This window comes from Raphanus sativus, unplaced genomic scaffold (genome assembly GCF_000801105.2).
Source record: "Raphanus sativus cultivar WK10039 unplaced genomic scaffold, ASM80110v3 Scaffold0594, whole genome shotgun sequence".
NCBI lineage: Eukaryota > Viridiplantae > Streptophyta > Magnoliopsida > Brassicales > Brassicaceae > Raphanus > Raphanus sativus.
The window spans coordinates 1-19,763 of NW_026615912.1; the positions used below are offsets into that span (position 1 = coordinate 1).

Here is a 19,763-nt window from a genome sequence, read left to right on the forward strand (position 1 = left end):
TTTTTAAAGACGAGACGCATTTCAAATTGAAGAAAAAAAATAAAAAGGGTATAACACGAGGACTCCCGGGAGGTCACCCATCCTAGTACTACTCCGCCCAAGCACGCTTAACTACGGAGTTCTGATGGGATCCGGTGCATTAGTGCTGTATGATCGCACCCGTTAGTACATGACTCGCGATTCCACATATCCTTTTCGTCGGAGAGCCCGAGTAGATTTGCGTGGAGCCCACCTGAATTTTTTTTAAAAAATTTCCATGCATCAAAATGTATGGAAATTGATGTAGTAAACTGCAAAAGCGCCCGGAAACAGCGAATCGCATCTCGTTCGCAGCCCGTAACATTCGGCAGCCTGTTTGAGGCTCTAAACGGCTGAATTTGGACTCCGAAAATCGTCGTGCCTATAATTGACCTAGATGGTTTTTGGGCTTTCCGAAATGGTGCTGTGGGCGCGTAGTTCCTCACGGTTAAAAAGTTATGGGGTTTAAAAGACGAGACGCGTTTCAATTGAAGAAAAAAAATAAAAGGGGTAACCAAGAGGGACTTCGGGAGGTCACCCATCCTAGTACTACTCTCGCCCAAGCATGCTTAACTGCGGAGTTCTGATGGGATCCGGTGCATTTGTGCTGGTATGATCGCACCCGTTAGTACATGACTCGCGATTCCATATATCCTTTTCGTCGGAGAGCCCGAGTAGATTTGCGTGGACCCACCTGAATTTTTTTAAAAAAAAATTTCATGCATCAAAATGTATGGAAATTGATGTAGTAAAACTGCAAAAGCCACCGGAAACAGCGAATCGCATCTCGTTCGCAGCCCGTAACATTCGGCAGCCTGTTTGAGGCTCTAAACGGCTGAATTTGGGCTCGAAAAATCGTCGTGCCTATAAATCTGACCTAGATGGTTTTGGGGGCTTTCCGAAATGGTGCTGTGGGCGGCGTAGTTTCCTCACGGTTAAAAAGTTATGGGGTTTTTAAAGACGAGACGCATTTCAAATTGAAGAAAAAAAATAAAAAGGGGTATAACACGAGGACTTCCCGGGAGGTCACCCATCCTAGTACTATTCTCGCCCAAGCACGCTTAACTACGGAGTTCTGATGGGATCCGGTCCATTAGTGCTAGTATGATCGCACCCGTTAGTACATGACTCGCGATTCCACATATCCTTTTCGTCGAGAGCCCGAGTAGATTTGCGTGGAGCCCACTGAATTTTTTTTTAAAAATTTCCATGCATCAAAATGTATGGAAATTGATGTAGTAAACTGCAAAAGCGCCCGGAAACATCGAATCGCATCTCGTTCGCAGCCCGTAACATTCGGCAGCCTGTTTGAGGCTCTAAACGGCTGAATTTGACTCGGAAAATCGTCGTGCCTATAAATTGACCTAGATGGTTTTGGGGCTTTCCGAAATGGTGCTGTGGGCGGCATAGTTCCTCACGGTTAAAAAGTTATGGGGTTTTAAAGACGAGACGCGTTTCAAATTGAAGAAAAAAATAAAAAGGGGTGCAACAAGAGGGACTTCCCGGGAGGTCACCATCCTAGTACTACTCTCGCCCAAGAATGCTTAACTGCGGAGTTCTGATGGGATCAGGTGCATTTGTGCTGGTATGATCGCACCCGTTAGTACATGACTCGCGATCCCATATATCCTTTTCGTCGGAGAGCCGAGTAGATTTGCGTGGATCCGACCTGAATTTTTTTTTAAAAAACAATTTCATGCATCAAAATGTATGGAAATTGATGTAGTAAACTGCAAAAGCCACCGAAACAGCGAATCGCATCTCGTTCGCAGCCCGTAACATTCGGCAGCCTGTTTGAGGCTCTAAACGGCTGAATTTGGCTCGAACAATCGTCGTGCCTATACACTGACCTAGATGGTTTTGGGGCTTTCCGAAATGGTGCTGTGGGCGGCGTAGTTCCTCACGGTTAAAAAGTTATGGGGTTTTTTTAAAGACGAGACGCATTTCAAATTGAAGAAAAAAAATAAAAGGGGTATAACACGAGGACTTCCGGGAGGTCACCCATCCTAGTACTATTCTCACCCAAGCACGCTTAACTACGGAGTTCTGATGGGATCCGGTGCATTAGTGCTAGTATGATCGCACCCGTTAGTACATGACTCGCGATTCGACATATCCTTTTCGTCGGAGAACCCGAGTAGATTTGCGTGGAGCCCACCTGAATTTTTTTTAAAAAAATTTCCATGCATCAAAATGTATGGAAATTGATGTAGTAAACTGCAAAAGCGCCCGGAAACAGCGAATCGCATCTCGTTCGCAGCCTGTAACATTCGGCAGCCTGTTTGAGGCTCTAAACGGCTGAATTTGGGCTCGGAAAATCGCGTGCCTATAAATTGACCTAGATGGTTTTTGGGGCTTTCCGAAATGGTGCTGTGGGCGGCATAGTTCCTCACGGTTAAAAAGTTATGGGGTTTTAAAGACGAGACGCGTTTCAAATTGAAGAAAAAAAATAAAAAGGGGTGCAACAAGAGGGACTTCCCGGGAGGTCACCCATCCTAGTACTACTCTCGCCCAAGCATGCTTAACTGCGGAGTTCTGATGGGATCCGGTGCATTTGTGCTGGTATGATCGCACCCGTTAGTACATGACTCGCGATCCATATATCCTTTTCGTCGGAGAGCCCGAGTAGATTTGCGTGGATCCCACCTGAATTTTTTAAAAAAAAATTTTCATGCATTAAAATGTATGGAAATTGATGTAGTAAACTGCAAAACCACCGGAAACAGCGAATCGCATCTCGTTCGCAGCCCGTAACATTCGGCAGCCTGTTTGAGGCTCTAAACGGCTGAATTTGGGCTCGAAAAATCGTCGTGCCTCTATACTGACCTAGATGGTTTTGGGGGCTTTCCGAAATGGTGCTGTGGGCGGCGTAGTTCCTCACGGTTAAAAAGTTATGGGTTTTTAAAGACGAGACGCATTTCAAATTGAAGAAAAAAAAAAAAGGGGTATAACACGAGGACTTCCCGGGAGGTCACCCATCCTAGTACTATTCTCGCCCAAGCACGCTTAACTACGGAGTTCTGATGGGATCCGGTGCATTAGTGCTAGTATGATCGCACCCGTTAGTACATGACTCGCGATTCCACATATCCTTTTCGTCGGAGAGCCCGAGTAGATTTGCGTGGAGCCCACCTGAATTTTTTTAAAAAAATTTCCATGCATCAAAATGTATGGAAATTGATGTAGTAAACTGCAAAAGCGCCCGGAAACATCGAATCGCATCTCGTTCGCAGCCCGTAACATTCGGCAGCCTGTTTGAGGCTCTAAACGGCTGAATTTGGGTCGGAAAATCGTCGTGCCTATAAATTGACCTAGATGGTTTTGGGGGCTTTCCGAAATGGTGCTGTGGGCGGCATAGTTCCTCACGGTTAAAAAGTTATGGGGTTTTAAAGACGAGACGCGTTTCAAATTGAAGAAAAAAAATAAAAAGGGGTGCAACAAGAGGGACTTCCCGGGAGGTCACCCATCCTAGTACTACTCTCGCCCAAGCATGCTTAACTGCGGAGTTCTGATGGGATCAGGTGCATTTGTGCTGGTATGATCGCACCCGTTAGTACATGACTCGCGATCCCATATATCCTTTTCGTCGGAGAGCCGAGTAGATTTGCGTGGATCCGACCTGAATTTTTTTTTAAAAAAAATTTCATGCATCAAAATGTATGGAAATTGATGTAGTAAAACTGCAAAAGCCACCGGAAACAGCGAATCGCATCTCGTTCGCAGCCCGTAACATTCGGCAGCCTGTTTGAGGCTCTAAACGGCTGAATTTGGCTCGAAAAATCGTCGTGCCTATACACTGACCTAGATGGTTTTGGGGGCTTTCCGAAATGGTGCTGTGGGCGGCGTAGTTCCTCACGGTTAAAAAGTTATGGGGTTTTTAAAGACGAGACGCGTTTCAAATTGAAGAAAAAAAATAAAAAGGGGTTGCAACACGAGGACTTCCCGGAGGTCACCCATCCTAGTACTACTCTCGCCCAAGCACGCTTAACTGCGGAGTTCTGATGGGATCCGGTGCATTAGTGCTGGTATGATCGCACCCGTTAGTACATGACTCGCGATTCATATATCCTTTTCGTCGGAGAGCCCGAGTAGATTTGCGTGGAGCCCACCTGAATTTTTTTTTTAAAATTTCCATGCATCAAAATGTATGGAAATTGATGTAGTAAACTGCAAAAGCGCCCGGAAACAGCGAATCGCATCTCGTTCGCAGCCCGTAACATTCGGCAGCCTGTTTGAGGCTCTAAACGGCTGAATTTGGGCTCGGAAAATCGTCGTGCCTATAAACTGACCTAGATGGTTTGGGGGCTTTCCGAAATGGTGCTGTGGGCGGCATAGTTCCTCACGGTTAAAAAGTTATGGGGTTTAAAGACGAGACGCGTTTCAAATTGAAGAAAAAAATAAAAAGGGGTGCAACAAGAGGGACTTCCCGGGAGGTCACCCATCCTAGTACTACTCTCGCCCAAGCATGCTTAACTGCGGAGTTCTGATGGGATCCGGTGCATTTGTGCTGGTATGATCGCACCCGTTAGTACATGACTCGCGATCCCATATATCCTTTTCGTCGGAGAGCCGAGTAGATTTGCGTGGATCCGACCTGAATTTTTTTAAAAAACAATTTCATGCATCAAAATGTATGGAAATTGATGTAGTAAACTGCAAAAGCCACCGGAAACAGCGAATCGCATCTCGTTCGCAGCCCGTAACATTCGGCAGCCTGTGTGAGGCTCTAAACGGCTGAATTGGGGCTCGAAAAATCGTCGTGCCTATACACTGACCTAGATGGTTTTGGGGGCTTTCCGAAATGGTGCTGTGGGCGGCATAGTTCCTCACTGTTAAAAAGTTATGGGGTTTTTTAAAGACGAGACGCGTTTCAAATTGAAGAAAAAAAATAAAAAGGGGTTGCAACACGAGGACTTCCCGGGAGGTCACCCATCCTAGTACTACTCTCGCCCAAGCATGCTTAACTGCGGAGTTCTGATGGGATCCGGTGCATTAGTGCTGGTATGATCGCACCCGTTAGTACATGACTCGCGATTCATATATCCTTGTCGTCGGAGAGCCCGAGTAGATTTGCGTGGAGCCCACCTGATTTTTTTTTTTAATTTCCATGCATCAAAATGTATGGAAATTGATGTAGTAAACTGCAAAAGCGCCCGGAAACAGCGAATCGCATCTCGTTCGCAGCCCGTAACATTCGGCAGCCTGTTTGAGGCTCTAAACGGCTGAATTTGGCTCGGAAAATCGTCGTGCCTATAAACTGACCTAGATGGTTTTGGGGGCTTTCCGAAATGGTGCTGTGGGCGGCATAGTTCCTCACGGTTAAAAAGTTATGGGGTTTTAAAGACGAGACGCGTTTCAAATTGAAGAAAAAAAATAAAAAGGGGTGCAACAAGAGGGACTTCCCGGGAGGTCACCCATCCTAGTACTACTCTCGCCAAGCATGCTTAACTGCGGAGTTCTGATGGGATCCGGTGCATTTGTGCTGGTATGATCGCACCCGTTAGTACATGACTCGCGATTCCATATATCCTTTTCGTCGGAGAGCCCGAGTAGATTTGCGTGGATCCCACCTGAATTTTTTTTTAAAAAAATTCATGCATCAAAATGTATGGAAATTGATGTAGTAAACTGCAAAAGCCACCGGAAACAGCGAATCGCATCTCGTTCGCAGCCCGTAACATTCGGCAGCCTGTTTGAGGCTCTAAACGGCTGAATTTGGGCTCGAAAAATCGTCGTGCCTATACACTGACCTAGATGGTTTTGGGGGCTTTCCGAAATGGTGCTGTGGGCGGCGTAGTTCCTCACGGTTAAAAAGTTATGGGGTTTTTTAAGACGAGACGCATTTCAAATTGAAGAAAAAAATAAAAGGGGTATAACACGAGGACTTCCCGGGAGGTCACCCATCCTAGTACTATTCTCGCCCAAGCACGCTTAACTACGGAGTTCTGATGGGATCCGGTGCATTAGTGCTAGTATGATCGCACCCGTTAGTACATGACTCGCGATTCACATATCCTTTTCGTCGGAGAGCCCGAGTAGATTTGCGTGGAGCCCACCTGAATTTTTTTTTTTAAATTTCCATGCATCAAAATGTATGGAAATTGATGTAGTAAACTGCAAAAGCGCCCGGAAACAGCGAATCGCATCTCGTTCGCAGCCCGTAACATTCGGCAGCCTGTTTGAGGCTCTAAAACGGCTGAATTGGGCTCGAAAAATCGTCGTGCCTATAACTGACCTAGATGGTTTTTGGGGGCTTCCGAAATGGTGCTGTGCGGCATAGTTCCTCACGGTTAAAAAGTTATGGGGTTTTAAAGACGAGACGCGTTTCAAATTGAAGAAAAAATAAAAAAGGGGTGCAACAAGAGGACTTCCCGGGAGGTCACCCATCCTAGTACTACTCTCGCCCAAGCATGCTTAACTGCGGAGTTCTGATGGGATCCGGTGCATTTGTGCTGGTATGATCGCACCCGTTAGTACATGACTCGCGATTCCATATATCCTTTTCGTCGGAGAGCCCGAGTAGATTTGCGTGGATCCGACCTGAATTTTTTTTAAAAAACAATTTCATGCATCAAAATGTATGGAAATTGATGTAGTAAACTGCAAAAGCCACCGGAAACAGCGAATCGCATCTCGTTCGCAGCCCGTAACATTCGGCAGCCTGTTTGAGGCTCTAAACGGCTGAATTTGGGCTCGAAAATCGTCGTGCCTATACACTGACCTAGATGGTTTTGGGGGCTTTCCGAAATGGTGCTGTGGGCGGCATAGTTCCTCACGTTAAAAAGTTATGGGTTTTTAAAGACGAGACGCGTTTCAAATTGAAGAAAAAAAATAAAAGGGTTGCAACACGAGGACTTCCCGGGAGGTCACCCATCCTAGTACTACTCTCACCCAAGCATGCTTAACTGCCGAGTTCTGATGGGATCCGGTGCATTAGTGCTGGTATGATCGCACCCGTTAGTACATGACTCGCGATTCATATATCCTTTTCGTCGGAGAGCCCGAGTAGATTTGCGTGGAGCCCACCTGATTTTTTTTTAAAATTTCCATGCATCAAAATGTATGGAAATTGATGTAGTAAACTGCAAAAGCGCCCGGAAACAGCGAATCGCATCTCGTTCGCAGCCCGTAACATTCGGCAGCCTGTTGAGGCTCTAAACGGCTGAATTTGGGCTCGGAAAATCGTCGTGCCTATAAACTCACCTAGATGGTTTTGGGGGCTTCCGAAATGGTGCTGCGGGCGGCATAGTTCCTCACGGTTAAAAAGTTATGGGGTTTTAAAGACGAGACGCGTTTCAAATTGAAGAAAAGAAATAAAAAGGGGTGCAACAAGAGGGACTTCCCGGGAGGTCACCCATCCTAGTACTACTCTCGCCAAGCATGCTTAACTGCGGAGTTCTGATGGGATCCGGTGCATTTGTGCTGGTATGATCGCACCCGTTAGTACATGACTCGCGATCCATATATGCTTTTCGTCGGAGAGCCGAGTAGATTTGCGTGGATCCGACCTGAATTTTTTTTAAAAAAACAATTTCATGCATCAAAATGTATGGAAATTGATGTAGTAAACTGCAAAAGCCACCGGAAACAGCGAATCGCATCTCGTTCGCAGCACGTAACATTCGGCAGCCTGTTTGAGGCTCTAAACGGCTGAATTTGGGCTCGAACAATCGTCGTGCCTATACACTGACCTAGATTTTTGGGGGCTTTCCGAAATGGTGCTGTGGGCGGCATAGGTCCTCACTGTTAAAAAGTTATGGGGTTTTTAAAAGACGAGACGCGTTTCAAATTGAAGAAAAAAAAAAAAGGGTTGCAACACGAGGACTTCCCGGGAGGTCACCCATCCTAGTAATACTCTCGCCCAAGCATTCTTGACTGCGGAGTTCTGATGGGATCCGGTGCATTAGTGCTGTATGATCGCACCCGTTAGTACATGACTCGCGATTCATATATCCTTGTCGTCGGAGAGCCCGAGTAGATTTGCGTGGAGCCCACCTGATTTTTTTTTTTTTAAATTTCCATGCATCAAAATGTATGGAAATTGATGTAGTAAACTGTAAAAGCGCCCGGAAACAGCGAATCGCATCTCGTTCGCAGCCCGTAACATTCGGCAGCCTGTTTGAGGCTCTAAACGGCTGAATTTGGGCTCGGAAAATCGTCGTGCCTATAAACTCACCTAGATGGTTTTGGGGGCTTTCCGAAATGGTGCTGTGGGCGGCATAGTTCCTCACGGTTAAAAAGTTATGGGGTTTCAAAGACGAGACGCGTTTCAAATTGAAGAAAAAAATAAAAAGGGGTGCAACAAGAGGGACTTCCCGGGAGGTCACCCATCCTAGTACTACTCTCGCCAAGCATGCTTAACTGCGGAGTTCTGATGGGATCCGGTGCATTTGTGCTGGTATGATCGCCCCCCGTTAGTACATGACTCGCGATTCATATATCCTTTTCGTCGGAGAGCCCGAGTAGATTTGCGTGGATCCCACCTGAATTTTTTTTTAAAAAAAATTCATGCATCAAAATGTATGGAAATTGATGTAGTAAACTGCAAAAGCCACCGGAAACAGCGAATCGCATCTCGTTCGCAGCCCGTAACATTCGGCAGCCTGTTTGAGGCTCTAAACGGCTGAATTTGGGCTCGAAAAATCGTCGTGCCTATACACTGACCTAGATGGTTTTGGGGGCTTTCCGAAATGGTGCTGTGGGCGGCGTAGTTCCTCACAGTTAAAAAGTTATGGGTTTTTTTAAAGACGAGACGCATTTCAAATTGAAGAAAAAAAATAAAAAGGGGTATAACACGAGGACTTCCCGGAGGTCACCCATCCTAGTACTATTCTCGCCCAAGCACGCTTAACTACGGAGTTGTGATGGGATCCGGTGCATTAGTGCTAGTATGATCGCACCCGTTAGTACATGACTCGCGATTCCACATATCCTTTTCGTCGGAGAGCCCGAGTAGATTTGCGTGGAGCCCACCTGAATTTTTTTTTTTTAAAATTTCCATGCATCAAAATGTATGGAAATTGATGTAGTAAACTGCAAAAGCGCCCGGAAACAGCGAATCGCATCTCGTTCGCAGCCCGTAACATTCGGCAGCCTGTTTGAGGCTCTAAACGGCTGAATTTGGGCTCGAAAAATCGTCGTGCCTATAAACTGACCTAGATGGTTTTGGGGCTTTCCGAAATGGTTCTGTGGGCGGCATAGTTCCTCACGGTTAAAACGTTATGGGGGTTTTAAAGACGAGACGCGTTTCAAATTGAAGAAAAAAATAAAAAGGGGTGCAACAAGAGGGACTTCCCGGGAGGTCACCCATCCTAGTACTACTCTCGCCCAAGCATGCTTAACTGCGGAGTTCTGATGGGATCCGGTGCATTTGTGCTGGTATGATCGCACCCGTTAGTACATGACTCGCGATTCCATATATCCTTTTCGTCGGAGAGCCCGAGTAGATTTGCGTGGATCCCACCTGAATTTTTTTTTAAAAAAAATTTCATGCATCAAAATGTATGGAAATTGATGTAGTAAACTGCAAAAGCCACCGGAAACAGCGAATCGCATCTCGTTCGCAGCCCGTAACATTCGGCAGCCTGTTTGAGGCTCTAAACGGCTGAATTTGGGCTCGAAAAATTGTCGTGCCTATACACTGACCTAGATGGTTTTGGGGGCTTTCCGAAATGGTGCTGTGGGCGTAGTTCCTCACGGTTAAAAAGTTATGGGGTTTTTAAAGACGAGACGCATTTCAAATTGAAGAAAAAAAAATAAAAAGGGGTATAACACGAGGACTTCCCGGGAGGTCACCCATCCTAGTACTATTCTCGCCCAAGCACGATTAACTACGGAGTTCTGATGGGATCCGGTGCATTAGTGCTAGTATGATCGCACCCGTTAGTACATGACTCGCGATTCCACATATCCTTTTCGTCGGAGAGCCCGAGTAGATTTGCGTGGAGCCCACCTGAATTTTTTTTTTTTAAATTTCCATGCATCAAAATGTATGAAAATTGATGTAGTAAACTGCAAAAGTACCCGGAAACAGCGAATCGCATCTCGTTCGCAGCCTGTAACATTCGGCAGCCTGTTTGAGGCTCTAAACAGCTGAATTTGGGCTCGGAAAGTCATAGTGCCTATAAAATGACCTAGATGGTTTTGGGGCTTTCCGAAATGGTGCTGTGGGCGGCATAGTTCCTCACGGTTAAAAAGTTATGGGGTTTTAAAGACGAGACGCGTTTCAAATTGAAGAAAAAAAATAAAAAGGGGTGCAACAAGAGGGACTTCCCGGGAGGTCACCTGATACGCCCAAAATCGGGAAGGATGGCTTTGGCCGGATGTTGGATATGAACCGAGAAGGCAAGGCACTTCTGGAACTAAGATGGATTGAACGGATCGTCAAGAGGTGCGGAATGACTCTTGATATACCCACGATCTAAGGCTAACCACCAAAGAAACGATGAAGGTGTGTTGGCTAACCACCAAATAACACACAAAGATGATTGGCTGACCACCAAATCAACAAGCCGGTTCAAACCGATGAACTAGCTAAAGAACTCTCTCTCACTCAGAGAAGAAGAACAAACATAAACAACCAAATTGAACTGCTTTTATTCATGAATGAGACTACATATTTATAGTACTTTGTAGTCAAAGAAATAAATACATTTGTGGGGAAAACAATGCATAGAAAATGAAAATATTGACTAGAATGTGATAAATGAGTCTAAGTGCGGAAACTGATGAAGTCTGGTCAATGTTGGCGAATTTGAGGAAGACTGGTCAAAGAAGACCCTTTGGTTATTGTCCAGGTTCATCCGAACATGCTGGTTATGTGGCTGCTTGAACGAGGGCTGATCCATGCGGGCTTTCACTCCGGACGTCCACGGGTCGGTATGGTGAAAGGCACAATCGGTTTGGACGGTTAGATTGGCACGAACTGATGGTAAAACCTCGGTTGGGTCGAGCTGGTTGACAAGATCGCCACTTCGGGCCGTGTCCTTGAAACAAAAAAGACGGTGCTCGATTTTGGTTCTATCATACTCTCCCTCTTCAAAAAGATTTGTCCTCAAATCTGAAACATTAAAAGGAAAAGGATTATAAGCAAAATAATTATAATCAGCACAATGCTCACCTTGAGTTTGGTCCAGCTTTTGAATGGAAGAAGATCCTTCTTGATGACCACGGTCTTGCTCTCCATCTGATCCTTCCTTCGGTTCATGTTCATAGTCATCGAAGATTGGCAAATGATCTTCCTTTTCTTGCTCGGTTTCAACTTTCTCCAAAGTCACCAACGGTTTCTGCTTTTGACACTTGTTAGCATAATGACCGATCCTATGGCATTTGAAGCACCTGGTAGAATGAGCTTTGCTTGTGGGTTTCACAGCTTTGCTTTTATCATAAGAGATCTCATTAGTTTTCAAATCAGAATTTGAAAAATAAGAAGACTTACATTGCTGTTTTGGTGCTGGAGAAGTGTTGGTGTTTTCCTTCCTTTTGAGTTGTCGGATAACATGAATCGCCTTATGCAACATCTTCTCCAAACTGGCATAAGTCTGAATCTCATTCTGATCAAACACATCACGGCTGCTTCTTTTGGTTTTGGTGAAGGGACGACCACCACTTCTGACCCACTTCTCATCATCGGACCTGTTTTGTCTCTTCCTTTGTTTCTGCACAAAATCAAACCTATTAGCAGCAAACTGTTTCTTATTTCCAAAAATTAATTGCTCTTTTTCCGAAACAGTTTTAAAAGGAAAGAGGATGTCATCTTGTAGTGGTTTTGATTTCTTGAGAAGTCCAAACATCCTGAAACACTTAACAAACGTTAGCACATAAAAATCCTCACACTCTCAAAGTGTTTAGCTCACGATTTTTAGGTGGTCACTCAGAGTTCTTTCCACTGGTTCAAAGGATGATAGGCAGTCAAAATCAGCAATCAAAAACCAAAACAACCTTTTATGGGTATAAGAAAAGATAATGAAAGATGAAGAGATTTTTGTATGGATCCGCCTTAACTGTCCTAAGGCCGGATTTCTCCTCAGCCAGCAGGCTTTCTCTTCCACCACTCCCCCTGGATTTCTCTTCAGTAGTGATTCAAGCCAAAAACTTTTAACTTTTTTTTTTTTACTTTTTTTTTTCTTTTTTTTTTTACTTTTTTTTTTCTTTTTTTTTTTTTTTTTTTAATAAGGCGATCACAAGGGAGTAAAGGAACAGCCCGGATCCAATAAGAAATAAGAAAAGAAAATGATGAAGAGATGAGAAGATGAAAAGAAGATAGAAAACAAACCAGCCAAAGTGGCTCTGATACCAATTGATAGACCCAAAATCGGGAAGGATCACTTTAGCCGGATGTTGGATATGAACCGAGAAGTCGAAGGAACTTCTGGAACTGGGATGGATTGAACGGATCGTCAAGAGGTGCGGAATGACTCTTGATATACCCACGATCTAAGGCTAACCACCAAAGAAACGATGAAGGTGTGTTGGCTAACCACCAAATAACACACAAAGATGATTGGCTGACCACCAAATCAACAAGCCGGTTCAAACCGATGAACTAGCTAAAGAACTCTCTCTCACTCAGAGAAGAAGAACAAACATAAACAACCAAATTGAACTGCTTTTATTCATGAATGAGACTACATATTTATAGTACTTTGTAGTCAAAGAAATAAATACATTTGTGGGGAAAACAATGCATAGAAAATGAAAATATTGACTAGAATGTGATAAATGAGTCAAAGTGCGGAAACTGATGAAGTCTGGTCAATGTTGGCGAATTTGAGGAAGACTGGTCAAAGAAGACCCTTTGGCTATTGTCCAGGTTCATCCGAACATGCTGGTTATGTGGCTGCTTGAACGAGGGCTGATCCATGCGGGCTTTCACTCCGGACGTCCACGGGTCGATACGGTGAAAGGCACAATCGGTTTGGACGGTTAGATCGGCACGAACTGATGGTAAAACCTCGGTTGGGTCGAGCTGGTTGACAAGATCGCCACTTCGGGCCGTGTCCTTGAAACAAAAAAGACGGTGCTCGATTTTGGTTCTATCATCACCCATCCTAGTACTACTCTCGCCCAAGCATGCCTAACTGCCGAGTTCTGATGGGATCCGGTGCATTAGTGCTGGTATGATCGCACCCTTAAGTACATGACTCGCGATTCATATATCCTTGTCGTCGGAGAGCCCGAGTAGATTTGCGTGGAGCCCACCTGAATTTTTTTTTAAAAAATTTCCATGCATCAAAATGTATGGAAATTGATGTAGTAAACTGCAAAAGCGCCCGGAAACAGCGAATCGCATCTCGTTCGCAGCCCGTAACATTCGGCAGCCTGTTTGAGGCTCTAAACGGCTGAATTGGGCTCGGAAAATCGTCGTGCCTATAAACTGACCTAGATGGTTTTGGGGGCTTTCCGAAATGGTGTTGTGGGCGGCATAGTTCCTCACGGTTAAAAAGTTATGGGTTTTAAAGACGAGACGCGTTTCAAATTGAAGAAAAAAAATAAAAAGGGGTGCAACAAGAGGGACTTCCTGGGAGGTCACCCATCCTAGTACTACTCTCGCCCAAGCATGCTTAACTGCCGAGTTCTGATGGGATCCGGTGCATTTGTGCTGGTATGATCGCACCCGTTAGTACATGACTCGCGATTCCATATATCCTTTTCGTCGGAGAGCCCGAGTAGATTTGCGTGGATCCCACCTGAATTTTTTTTTTTAAAAAAAAATTCATGCATCAAAATGTATGGAAATTGATGTAGTAAACTGCAAAAGCCACCGGAAACAGCGAATCACATCTCGTTCGCAGCCCGTAACATTCGGCAGCCTGTTTGAGGCTCTAAACGGCTGAATTTTGGCTCAAAAATCGTCGTGCCTATACACTGACCTAGATGGTTTGGGGGCTTTCCGAAATGGTGTTGTGGGCGGCGTAGTTCCTCACGGTTAAAAAGTTATGGGGTTTTTTAAGACGAGACGCATTTCAAATTGAAGAATAAAAATAAAAAGGGGTATAACACGAGGACTTCCCGAGAGGTCACCCATCCTAGTACTATTCTCGCCCAAGCACGCTTAACTACGGAGTTCTGATGTGATCCGGTGCATTAGTGCTAGTATGATCGCACCCGTTAGTACATGACTCGCGATTCCACATATCCTTTTCGTCGGAGAGCCCGAGTAGATTTGCATGGAGCCCACCTGAATTTTTTTTTAAAAACAAATTTCATGCATCAAAATGTATGGAAATTGATGTAGTAAACTGCAAAAGCGCCCGGAAACAGCGAATCGTATCTCGTTCGCAGCCCGTAACATTCGGCAGCCTGTTTGAGGCTCTAAACGGCTGAATTTGGGGTCGGAAAATCGTCGTGCCTATAATCTGACCTAGATGGTTTTAAGGGCTTCCTGAAATGGTGCTGTGGGCGGCATTGTTCCTCACGGTTAAAAAGTTATGAGGTTTTAAAGACGAGACGCGTTTGAAATTGAAGAAAAAAAATAAAAAGGGGTGCAACACGAGGACTTCCCGGGAGGTCACCCATCCTAGTACTACTCTCGCCCTAGCACGCTTAACTGCGGAGTTCTGATGGGATCCGGAGCATTAGTGCTGGTATGATCGCACCCGTTAGTACATGACTCGCGATTCCACTATCCTTTTCGTCGGAGAGCCCGAGTAGATTTGCGTAGAACCCACCTGAATTTTTTTTTAAAAAAATTTCCATGCATCAAAATGTATGGAAATTGATGTACTAAACTGCAAAAGCACCCGGAAATAGCGAATCACATCTCGTTCGCAACCCGTAACATTCGACAGCCTGTTTGAAGCTCTAAACGACTAAACCGGATTTGGGCTCGAAAAATCGTCGTGCCTATACACTGACCTAGATGGTTTTGGGGGCTTTCCGAAATGGTGCTGTGGGCGGCGTAGTTCCTCACGGTTAAAAAGTTACGGGGTTTTAAAGATGAGACACGTTTCAAATTGAAGGAAAAAAAAATAAAAAGGGGTGCAACACGAGGACTTCCCGGGAGGTCACCCATCCTAGTACTACTCACGCCCAAGCACGCTTAACTGCGGAGTTCTGATGGGATCCGGTGCATTAGTGCTGGTATGATCACACCCGTTAGTACGTGACTCGCGATTCCATATATCCTTTTCGTCGGAGAGCCCGAGTAGATTTGCATGGAGCCCACGCAATTTTTTTTTTTTGACTTTTTCCTGCGTCAAAATGTATGAAATTTGATGTAGTAAACTGCAAAAGCACCCGGAAACAGCGAATCGCATCTCGTTCACAGCCCGTAACATTCGGCAGCCTGTTTGAGGCTCTAAACGGCTGAATTGGGCTCGAAAAATGGCCAGGCCTATTCACTGACCTAGATGGTTTTGGGGGCTTTCCGAAATGGTGCTGTGGGCGGCGTAGTTCCTCACGGTTAAAAAGTTATGGGGTTTTAAAGATGAGACGCGTTTCAAACTGAAGGAAAAAAAATAAAAAGGGGTGCAACACGAGGACTTCCCGGGAGGTCACCCATCCTAGTACTACTCTCGCCCAAGCACGCTTAACTGCGGAGTTCTGATGGGATCCGGTGCATTAGTGCTGGTATGATCGCACCCGTTAGTACGTGACTCGCGGTTCCATATATCCTTTTCGTCGGAGAGCCCGAGTAGATTTGCGTGGAGCCCACGCAATTTTTTTTTTTTTTACTTTTTCCATGCGTCAAAATGTATGAAATTTGATGTAGTAAACTGCAAAAGCACCCGGAAACAGCGAATCGCATCTCGTTCACAGCCCGTAACATTCGGCAGCCTGTTTGAGGCTCTAAACGGCTGAATTTGGGCTCGAAAAATGGCCAGGCCTATTCACTGACCTAGATGGTTTTGGGGGCTTTCCGAAATGGTGCTGTGGGCGGCGTAGTTCCTCACGGTTAAAAAGTTATGGGGTTTTAAAGATGAGACGTGTTTCAAATTGAAGGAAAAAAAAATAAAAAGGGGTGCAACACGAGGACTTCCCAGGAGGTCACCCATCCTAGTACTACTGATGTGCCCTGAATCAGCAGCAGAAACAAATCAAGATAGTTTGGCTTATGTGTTTGGATCAGACGAAATGGGCTTGATGATTTATGAAAAATATGTTTATAAACATATTTCAGCCCAAAGAAAGAAGGGCCCAATAAGAAAATACAAGCCATGGCCAAATAATATATCAATCTGACGGTAATTCAGAGATCGTCAAGCTGGCAGAAGCACGAGATCAACCGAAGAGTTATTCACTACAAATCGTCCAACTTTGGTCAAGTCATCATTTCTTGGTCAATTCAAAGTCTTTGGTCAAGTCTTCATTGTTTTCATAATTGCTAAATTCTATGTTGACTAGCCTTTTGTATTCCAACCTTTTGTATTTCTTGCCTATTATATAAAGGCCATTTGATCAATGAAATAAAATAAGCTTTGAGTGATTATTTTTGGAACCTTGAGAGGGTATCTCACTTTTCTTGTTCTTGGTGTGGTTAGCTCCAAGTAACACTCTCTTTCTCGTTGGACCGGTGCGTCACATCCGGCAACAGATCGAGTTTGCTTCCTTGTCGGACCTGTGAGTCATATCAGGCGACAATCAAGCACCTCTGGTAGTATCATCGGGCCTTCCGCAACCCTTTGTGTCACCGTTCAATCCATCAGTTCTCTTCGGAGTTCACCTCTGGTAGTATCATTGGGCCTTCCGCAATCCTTTGTGTCACCGTTCAAACCACTAGTTCTCAATCCCCTCGGATCTGAGTTCATATCATCCGTACCGGTAGAGTGATCCAAATCTAGGTTCTATCAAGTGGTATCAGAGCCACTTTGGCTGGTTTGTTTTCTATCTTCTTTTCACCTTCTCATCTCTTCATCATTTTCTCTTCTTATTTCTTTTTGGATCCGGGCTGTTCCTTTACTCCCTTGTGATCGCCATATAAAAAAAAAAAAAAAAAAAAAAAAACATTGATAAAAAAAAAGCAAAAAAAAAAATAAAAGTTTTGGTTTGAATCACTTCTGAAGAGAAATCCAGGGGGAGTGGTGGAAGAGAAAGCCTGCTGGCCGAGGAGAAATCCGGCCTTAGGACAGTTAAGGCGGATCCACACAAAAAAAAAACTCTTCATCTTTCTTTCTCTTTCTTTTTCCCACAAAGTTGTTTTGGTTTTTGATTGCTGATTTTGACAGCCTATCATCCTTTGAACCAGTGGAAAGAACTCTGAGTGATCACCTAAAAATCGTGAGCTAAACACTTTGAGAGTGTGAGGATTTTTATGTGCTAACGTTTGTTAAGTGTTTCAGGATGTTTGGACTTCTCAAGAAATCAAAACCACTACAAGATGATATATTCTTTCCTTTTAAAACTGTTTCGGAAAAAAAGCAATTAATTTTTGGAAATAAGAAACAGTTTGCTGCTAATAGGTTTGATTTTGTGCAGAAAAGGAAGAGACAAAACAGGTCCGATGATGAGAAGTGGGTCAGAAGTGGTGATCGTCCCTTCACCAAAACCAAGAGAAGCAGCCGTGATGTGTTTGATCAGAATGAGATTCAGACTTATGCCAGTTTGGAGAAGATGTTGCATAAGGCGATTCATGCTGTCCGGCAACTCAAAAAGAAGGAAAACACCAACACTTCTTCAGCACCAAAACAGCAATGTAAGTCTTCTTATCTTTCAAATTATGATTTGAAAACTAATGATTTTTCTTTTGATAAAAGCAAAGCTGTGAAACCCACAAGCAAGGCTCATTCTACCAGGTGCTTCAAATGCCATATGATTGGTCATTATGCTAACAAGTGTCAAAAGCAGAAACCGTTGGTGACTATGGAGAAAGTTGAAACCGAGCCAGAAAAGGAAGATCATTTGCCAATCTTCGATGACTATGAACATGAACCGAAGGAAGGATCAGATGGAGAGCAAAACCGTGGTCATCAAGAAGGATCTTCTTCCATTCAAAAACTGGACCAAACTCAAGGTGAGCATTGTGCTGATTATAATTCCTTTGCTTATAATCCTTTTCCTTTTAATGTTTCAGATTTGAGGACAAATCTTTTTGAAGAGGGAGAGTATGATAGAACCAAAATCGAGCACCGTTCTTTTTTGTTCATGGACACGAACCAAAGTGGCGATCTTGTCAACCAGCTCGACCAAACCGAGGATTCACCATCAGTTCATGAAGATCACCCGGCCAACCAGCTCGGCCAGCCCACGTGCGTCCTTCTCCTTACGCGAAGGACCCGATCATCATGGATGAACCTGGACGCTTGGACGAATCTTGACCAGTCTACATCAGAATCCGCAATCTTGACCAGTCTTCATCATTTTCCGCAACATTGACCAAGACTGCATCAATTTCTACAACTTTGACTCTCTAATAATTATCTAGTCAAATGTTGTATTTTCTAGACATCTTTTTCAGCACTTTATTTATTTCTTTCTTTGACTACATCTACTATAAATATGTAGTCACTTTGATGAATAAAAATCAGATCAATTTGGTTGTTTATTTTTGTTCTTCTTCTCTGAGTGAGAGAGAGTTCTTTAGCTAGTTCATCGGTTTGAACCGGCTTGTTGATTTGGTGGTCAGCCAATCATCTTTGTGTGTTATTTGGTGGTTAGCCAACGCACTACATCCGTTCTTTGGTGGTTAGCCTTAGATCGTTGGTATATCAAGAGTCATTCCGCACCTCTTGACGATCCTATCAATCCATCTGCTTTTATCTCTCATCTTTGTGTGTCGTTTGGTGGTTAGCCAACACACCTTCATTGTTTCTTTGGTGGTTAGCCTTAGATCGTTGGTATATCAAGAGTCATTCCGCACCTCTTGACGATCCGTTCAATCCATCTCAGTTCCAGAAGTGCCTTGCCTTCTCGGTTCATATCCAACATCCGGCCAAAGCCATCCTTCCCGATTTTGGGTCTATCATTTGGTATCAAAGCCACTTTGGCTGGTTTGTTTTCTATCTTCTTTTCACCTTCTCATCTCTTCATCATTTCTTATTTCTTTTTGGATCCGGGCTGTTCCTTTACTCCCTTGTGATCGCCACTAAAAAAAAAAAGAGAAAAAAAAAGAAAAAAAAAAATATATTCCATAGAAAATATAAATATTGACCAGATCTGGTCAAGGCACGAAATCTCATGTTGACTGCAGTTAAATCCTTCAAATTATTCTGTCCAGGTTCAATGAACCTTGCTGTGTTGATCAAGTTCATCACGGTATGGACCAGGACGTACGAAGGGCTGTCTGCGGGCTGTTCAGTGAACCTTCATGAACGGATGGCAACTTTTCTTGACCCAAATCTTCAGAGAGCTTAAGAAACATTCTTTTGGAGAAGTTGGAAGCATCGATCATCATGAAATCATCAAAGTGGTCGGAAAGGTCGTGATCAGCATGATCCGGGTGATGATCACGATGATCCGGGTGGTGATCACGATGATCCGGGTGATGATCACGATGATCCGGATGGTGATCACGATGATCCAGGTGATGATCACGATGATCCGAGTGTTGATCACGATGATCACGATGATTCGGGTGTTGATCACGATGATCATGGATTCTGGCTTGACTGTCAGTTCTAGAATGATGAATGGGTCTGGAAAGAAGTGATGTGGGTCGATCAATTCCATCGTCTGGCGTGGATGCGGCCTAAGGTCCTTCCCGGGTGCACGTGGGTCGATCCGGTACACGGCTCGGTCTGTCTGTCTGGTACGGCCGGATGGATGAACCTCGGCTGAACTGATCTGGACGTCCTGAACTCCATGCTGAG

At 44.5% G+C, this 19,763-nt stretch overlaps 23 non-coding genes and 3 pseudogenes across 23 annotated transcripts; all 26 read right to left on the reverse strand.

Annotated features, from left to right (window-relative positions):
• Positions 1-45: 45 nt before the first annotated feature.
• On the reverse strand, positions 46-161 carry LOC130502579 (5S ribosomal RNA; annotated as a pseudogene).
• Positions 162-523: 362 nt separating this feature from the next.
• Positions 524-642, reverse strand: LOC130502583 (5S ribosomal RNA; annotated as a pseudogene).
• A 373-nt stretch (positions 643-1,015) lies between these two features.
• On the reverse strand, positions 1,016-1,134 carry LOC130502567 (5S ribosomal RNA). The gene has a single exon (XR_008940327.1). It is a non-coding gene; the product is annotated as a 5S ribosomal RNA (ribosomal RNA).
• A 364-nt stretch (positions 1,135-1,498) lies between these two features.
• LOC130502581 (5S ribosomal RNA) lies at positions 1,499-1,617 on the reverse strand (annotated as a pseudogene).
• A 370-nt stretch (positions 1,618-1,987) lies between these two features.
• LOC130502571 (5S ribosomal RNA) lies at positions 1,988-2,105 on the reverse strand. Its single transcript, XR_008940331.1, has one exon. It is a non-coding gene; the product is annotated as a 5S ribosomal RNA (ribosomal RNA).
• Positions 2,106-2,474: 369 nt separating this feature from the next.
• LOC130502559 (5S ribosomal RNA) lies at positions 2,475-2,594 on the reverse strand. The gene has a single exon (XR_008940319.1). It is a non-coding gene; the product is annotated as a 5S ribosomal RNA (ribosomal RNA).
• A 366-nt stretch (positions 2,595-2,960) lies between these two features.
• On the reverse strand, positions 2,961-3,079 carry LOC130502552 (5S ribosomal RNA). Its single transcript, XR_008940312.1, has one exon. It is a non-coding gene; the product is annotated as a 5S ribosomal RNA (ribosomal RNA).
• A 368-nt stretch (positions 3,080-3,447) lies between these two features.
• On the reverse strand, positions 3,448-3,567 carry LOC130502570 (5S ribosomal RNA). Its single transcript, XR_008940330.1, has one exon. It is a non-coding gene; the product is annotated as a 5S ribosomal RNA (ribosomal RNA).
• A 372-nt stretch (positions 3,568-3,939) lies between these two features.
• On the reverse strand, positions 3,940-4,057 carry LOC130502548 (5S ribosomal RNA). Its single transcript, XR_008940308.1, has one exon. It is a non-coding gene; the product is annotated as a 5S ribosomal RNA (ribosomal RNA).
• A 365-nt stretch (positions 4,058-4,422) lies between these two features.
• LOC130502560 (5S ribosomal RNA) lies at positions 4,423-4,542 on the reverse strand. Its single transcript, XR_008940320.1, has one exon. It is a non-coding gene; the product is annotated as a 5S ribosomal RNA (ribosomal RNA).
• A 372-nt stretch (positions 4,543-4,914) lies between these two features.
• Positions 4,915-5,033, reverse strand: LOC130502546 (5S ribosomal RNA). The gene has a single exon (XR_008940306.1). It is a non-coding gene; the product is annotated as a 5S ribosomal RNA (ribosomal RNA).
• Positions 5,034-5,398: 365 nt separating this feature from the next.
• Positions 5,399-5,517, reverse strand: LOC130502572 (5S ribosomal RNA). Its single transcript, XR_008940332.1, has one exon. It is a non-coding gene; the product is annotated as a 5S ribosomal RNA (ribosomal RNA).
• A 368-nt stretch (positions 5,518-5,885) lies between these two features.
• On the reverse strand, positions 5,886-6,004 carry LOC130502554 (5S ribosomal RNA). The gene has a single exon (XR_008940314.1). It is a non-coding gene; the product is annotated as a 5S ribosomal RNA (ribosomal RNA).
• A 364-nt stretch (positions 6,005-6,368) lies between these two features.
• LOC130502556 (5S ribosomal RNA) lies at positions 6,369-6,487 on the reverse strand. The gene has a single exon (XR_008940316.1). It is a non-coding gene; the product is annotated as a 5S ribosomal RNA (ribosomal RNA).
• Positions 6,488-6,855: 368 nt separating this feature from the next.
• On the reverse strand, positions 6,856-6,974 carry LOC130502566 (5S ribosomal RNA). The gene has a single exon (XR_008940326.1). It is a non-coding gene; the product is annotated as a 5S ribosomal RNA (ribosomal RNA).
• A 364-nt stretch (positions 6,975-7,338) lies between these two features.
• Positions 7,339-7,457, reverse strand: LOC130502573 (5S ribosomal RNA). The gene has a single exon (XR_008940333.1). It is a non-coding gene; the product is annotated as a 5S ribosomal RNA (ribosomal RNA).
• A 368-nt stretch (positions 7,458-7,825) lies between these two features.
• Positions 7,826-7,943, reverse strand: LOC130502576 (5S ribosomal RNA). Its single transcript, XR_008940336.1, has one exon. It is a non-coding gene; the product is annotated as a 5S ribosomal RNA (ribosomal RNA).
• Positions 7,944-8,311: 368 nt separating this feature from the next.
• LOC130502577 (5S ribosomal RNA) lies at positions 8,312-8,430 on the reverse strand. Its single transcript, XR_008940337.1, has one exon. It is a non-coding gene; the product is annotated as a 5S ribosomal RNA (ribosomal RNA).
• A 372-nt stretch (positions 8,431-8,802) lies between these two features.
• On the reverse strand, positions 8,803-8,920 carry LOC130502578 (5S ribosomal RNA). The gene has a single exon (XR_008940338.1). It is a non-coding gene; the product is annotated as a 5S ribosomal RNA (ribosomal RNA).
• A 370-nt stretch (positions 8,921-9,290) lies between these two features.
• LOC130502561 (5S ribosomal RNA) lies at positions 9,291-9,410 on the reverse strand. The gene has a single exon (XR_008940321.1). It is a non-coding gene; the product is annotated as a 5S ribosomal RNA (ribosomal RNA).
• Positions 9,411-9,780: 370 nt separating this feature from the next.
• LOC130502558 (5S ribosomal RNA) lies at positions 9,781-9,899 on the reverse strand. The gene has a single exon (XR_008940318.1). It is a non-coding gene; the product is annotated as a 5S ribosomal RNA (ribosomal RNA).
• Positions 9,900-13,515: 3,616 nt separating this feature from the next.
• LOC130502574 (5S ribosomal RNA) lies at positions 13,516-13,635 on the reverse strand. Its single transcript, XR_008940334.1, has one exon. It is a non-coding gene; the product is annotated as a 5S ribosomal RNA (ribosomal RNA).
• Positions 13,636-14,007: 372 nt separating this feature from the next.
• Positions 14,008-14,126, reverse strand: LOC130502565 (5S ribosomal RNA). Its single transcript, XR_008940325.1, has one exon. It is a non-coding gene; the product is annotated as a 5S ribosomal RNA (ribosomal RNA).
• Positions 14,127-14,498: 372 nt separating this feature from the next.
• On the reverse strand, positions 14,499-14,617 carry LOC130502584 (5S ribosomal RNA). Its single transcript, XR_008940339.1, has one exon. It is a non-coding gene; the product is annotated as a 5S ribosomal RNA (ribosomal RNA).
• A 377-nt stretch (positions 14,618-14,994) lies between these two features.
• On the reverse strand, positions 14,995-15,113 carry LOC130502575 (5S ribosomal RNA). Its single transcript, XR_008940335.1, has one exon. It is a non-coding gene; the product is annotated as a 5S ribosomal RNA (ribosomal RNA).
• Positions 15,114-15,483: 370 nt separating this feature from the next.
• On the reverse strand, positions 15,484-15,602 carry LOC130502541 (5S ribosomal RNA). Its single transcript, XR_008940302.1, has one exon. It is a non-coding gene; the product is annotated as a 5S ribosomal RNA (ribosomal RNA).
• Between the last annotated feature and the right edge of the window lie 4,161 nt (positions 15,603-19,763).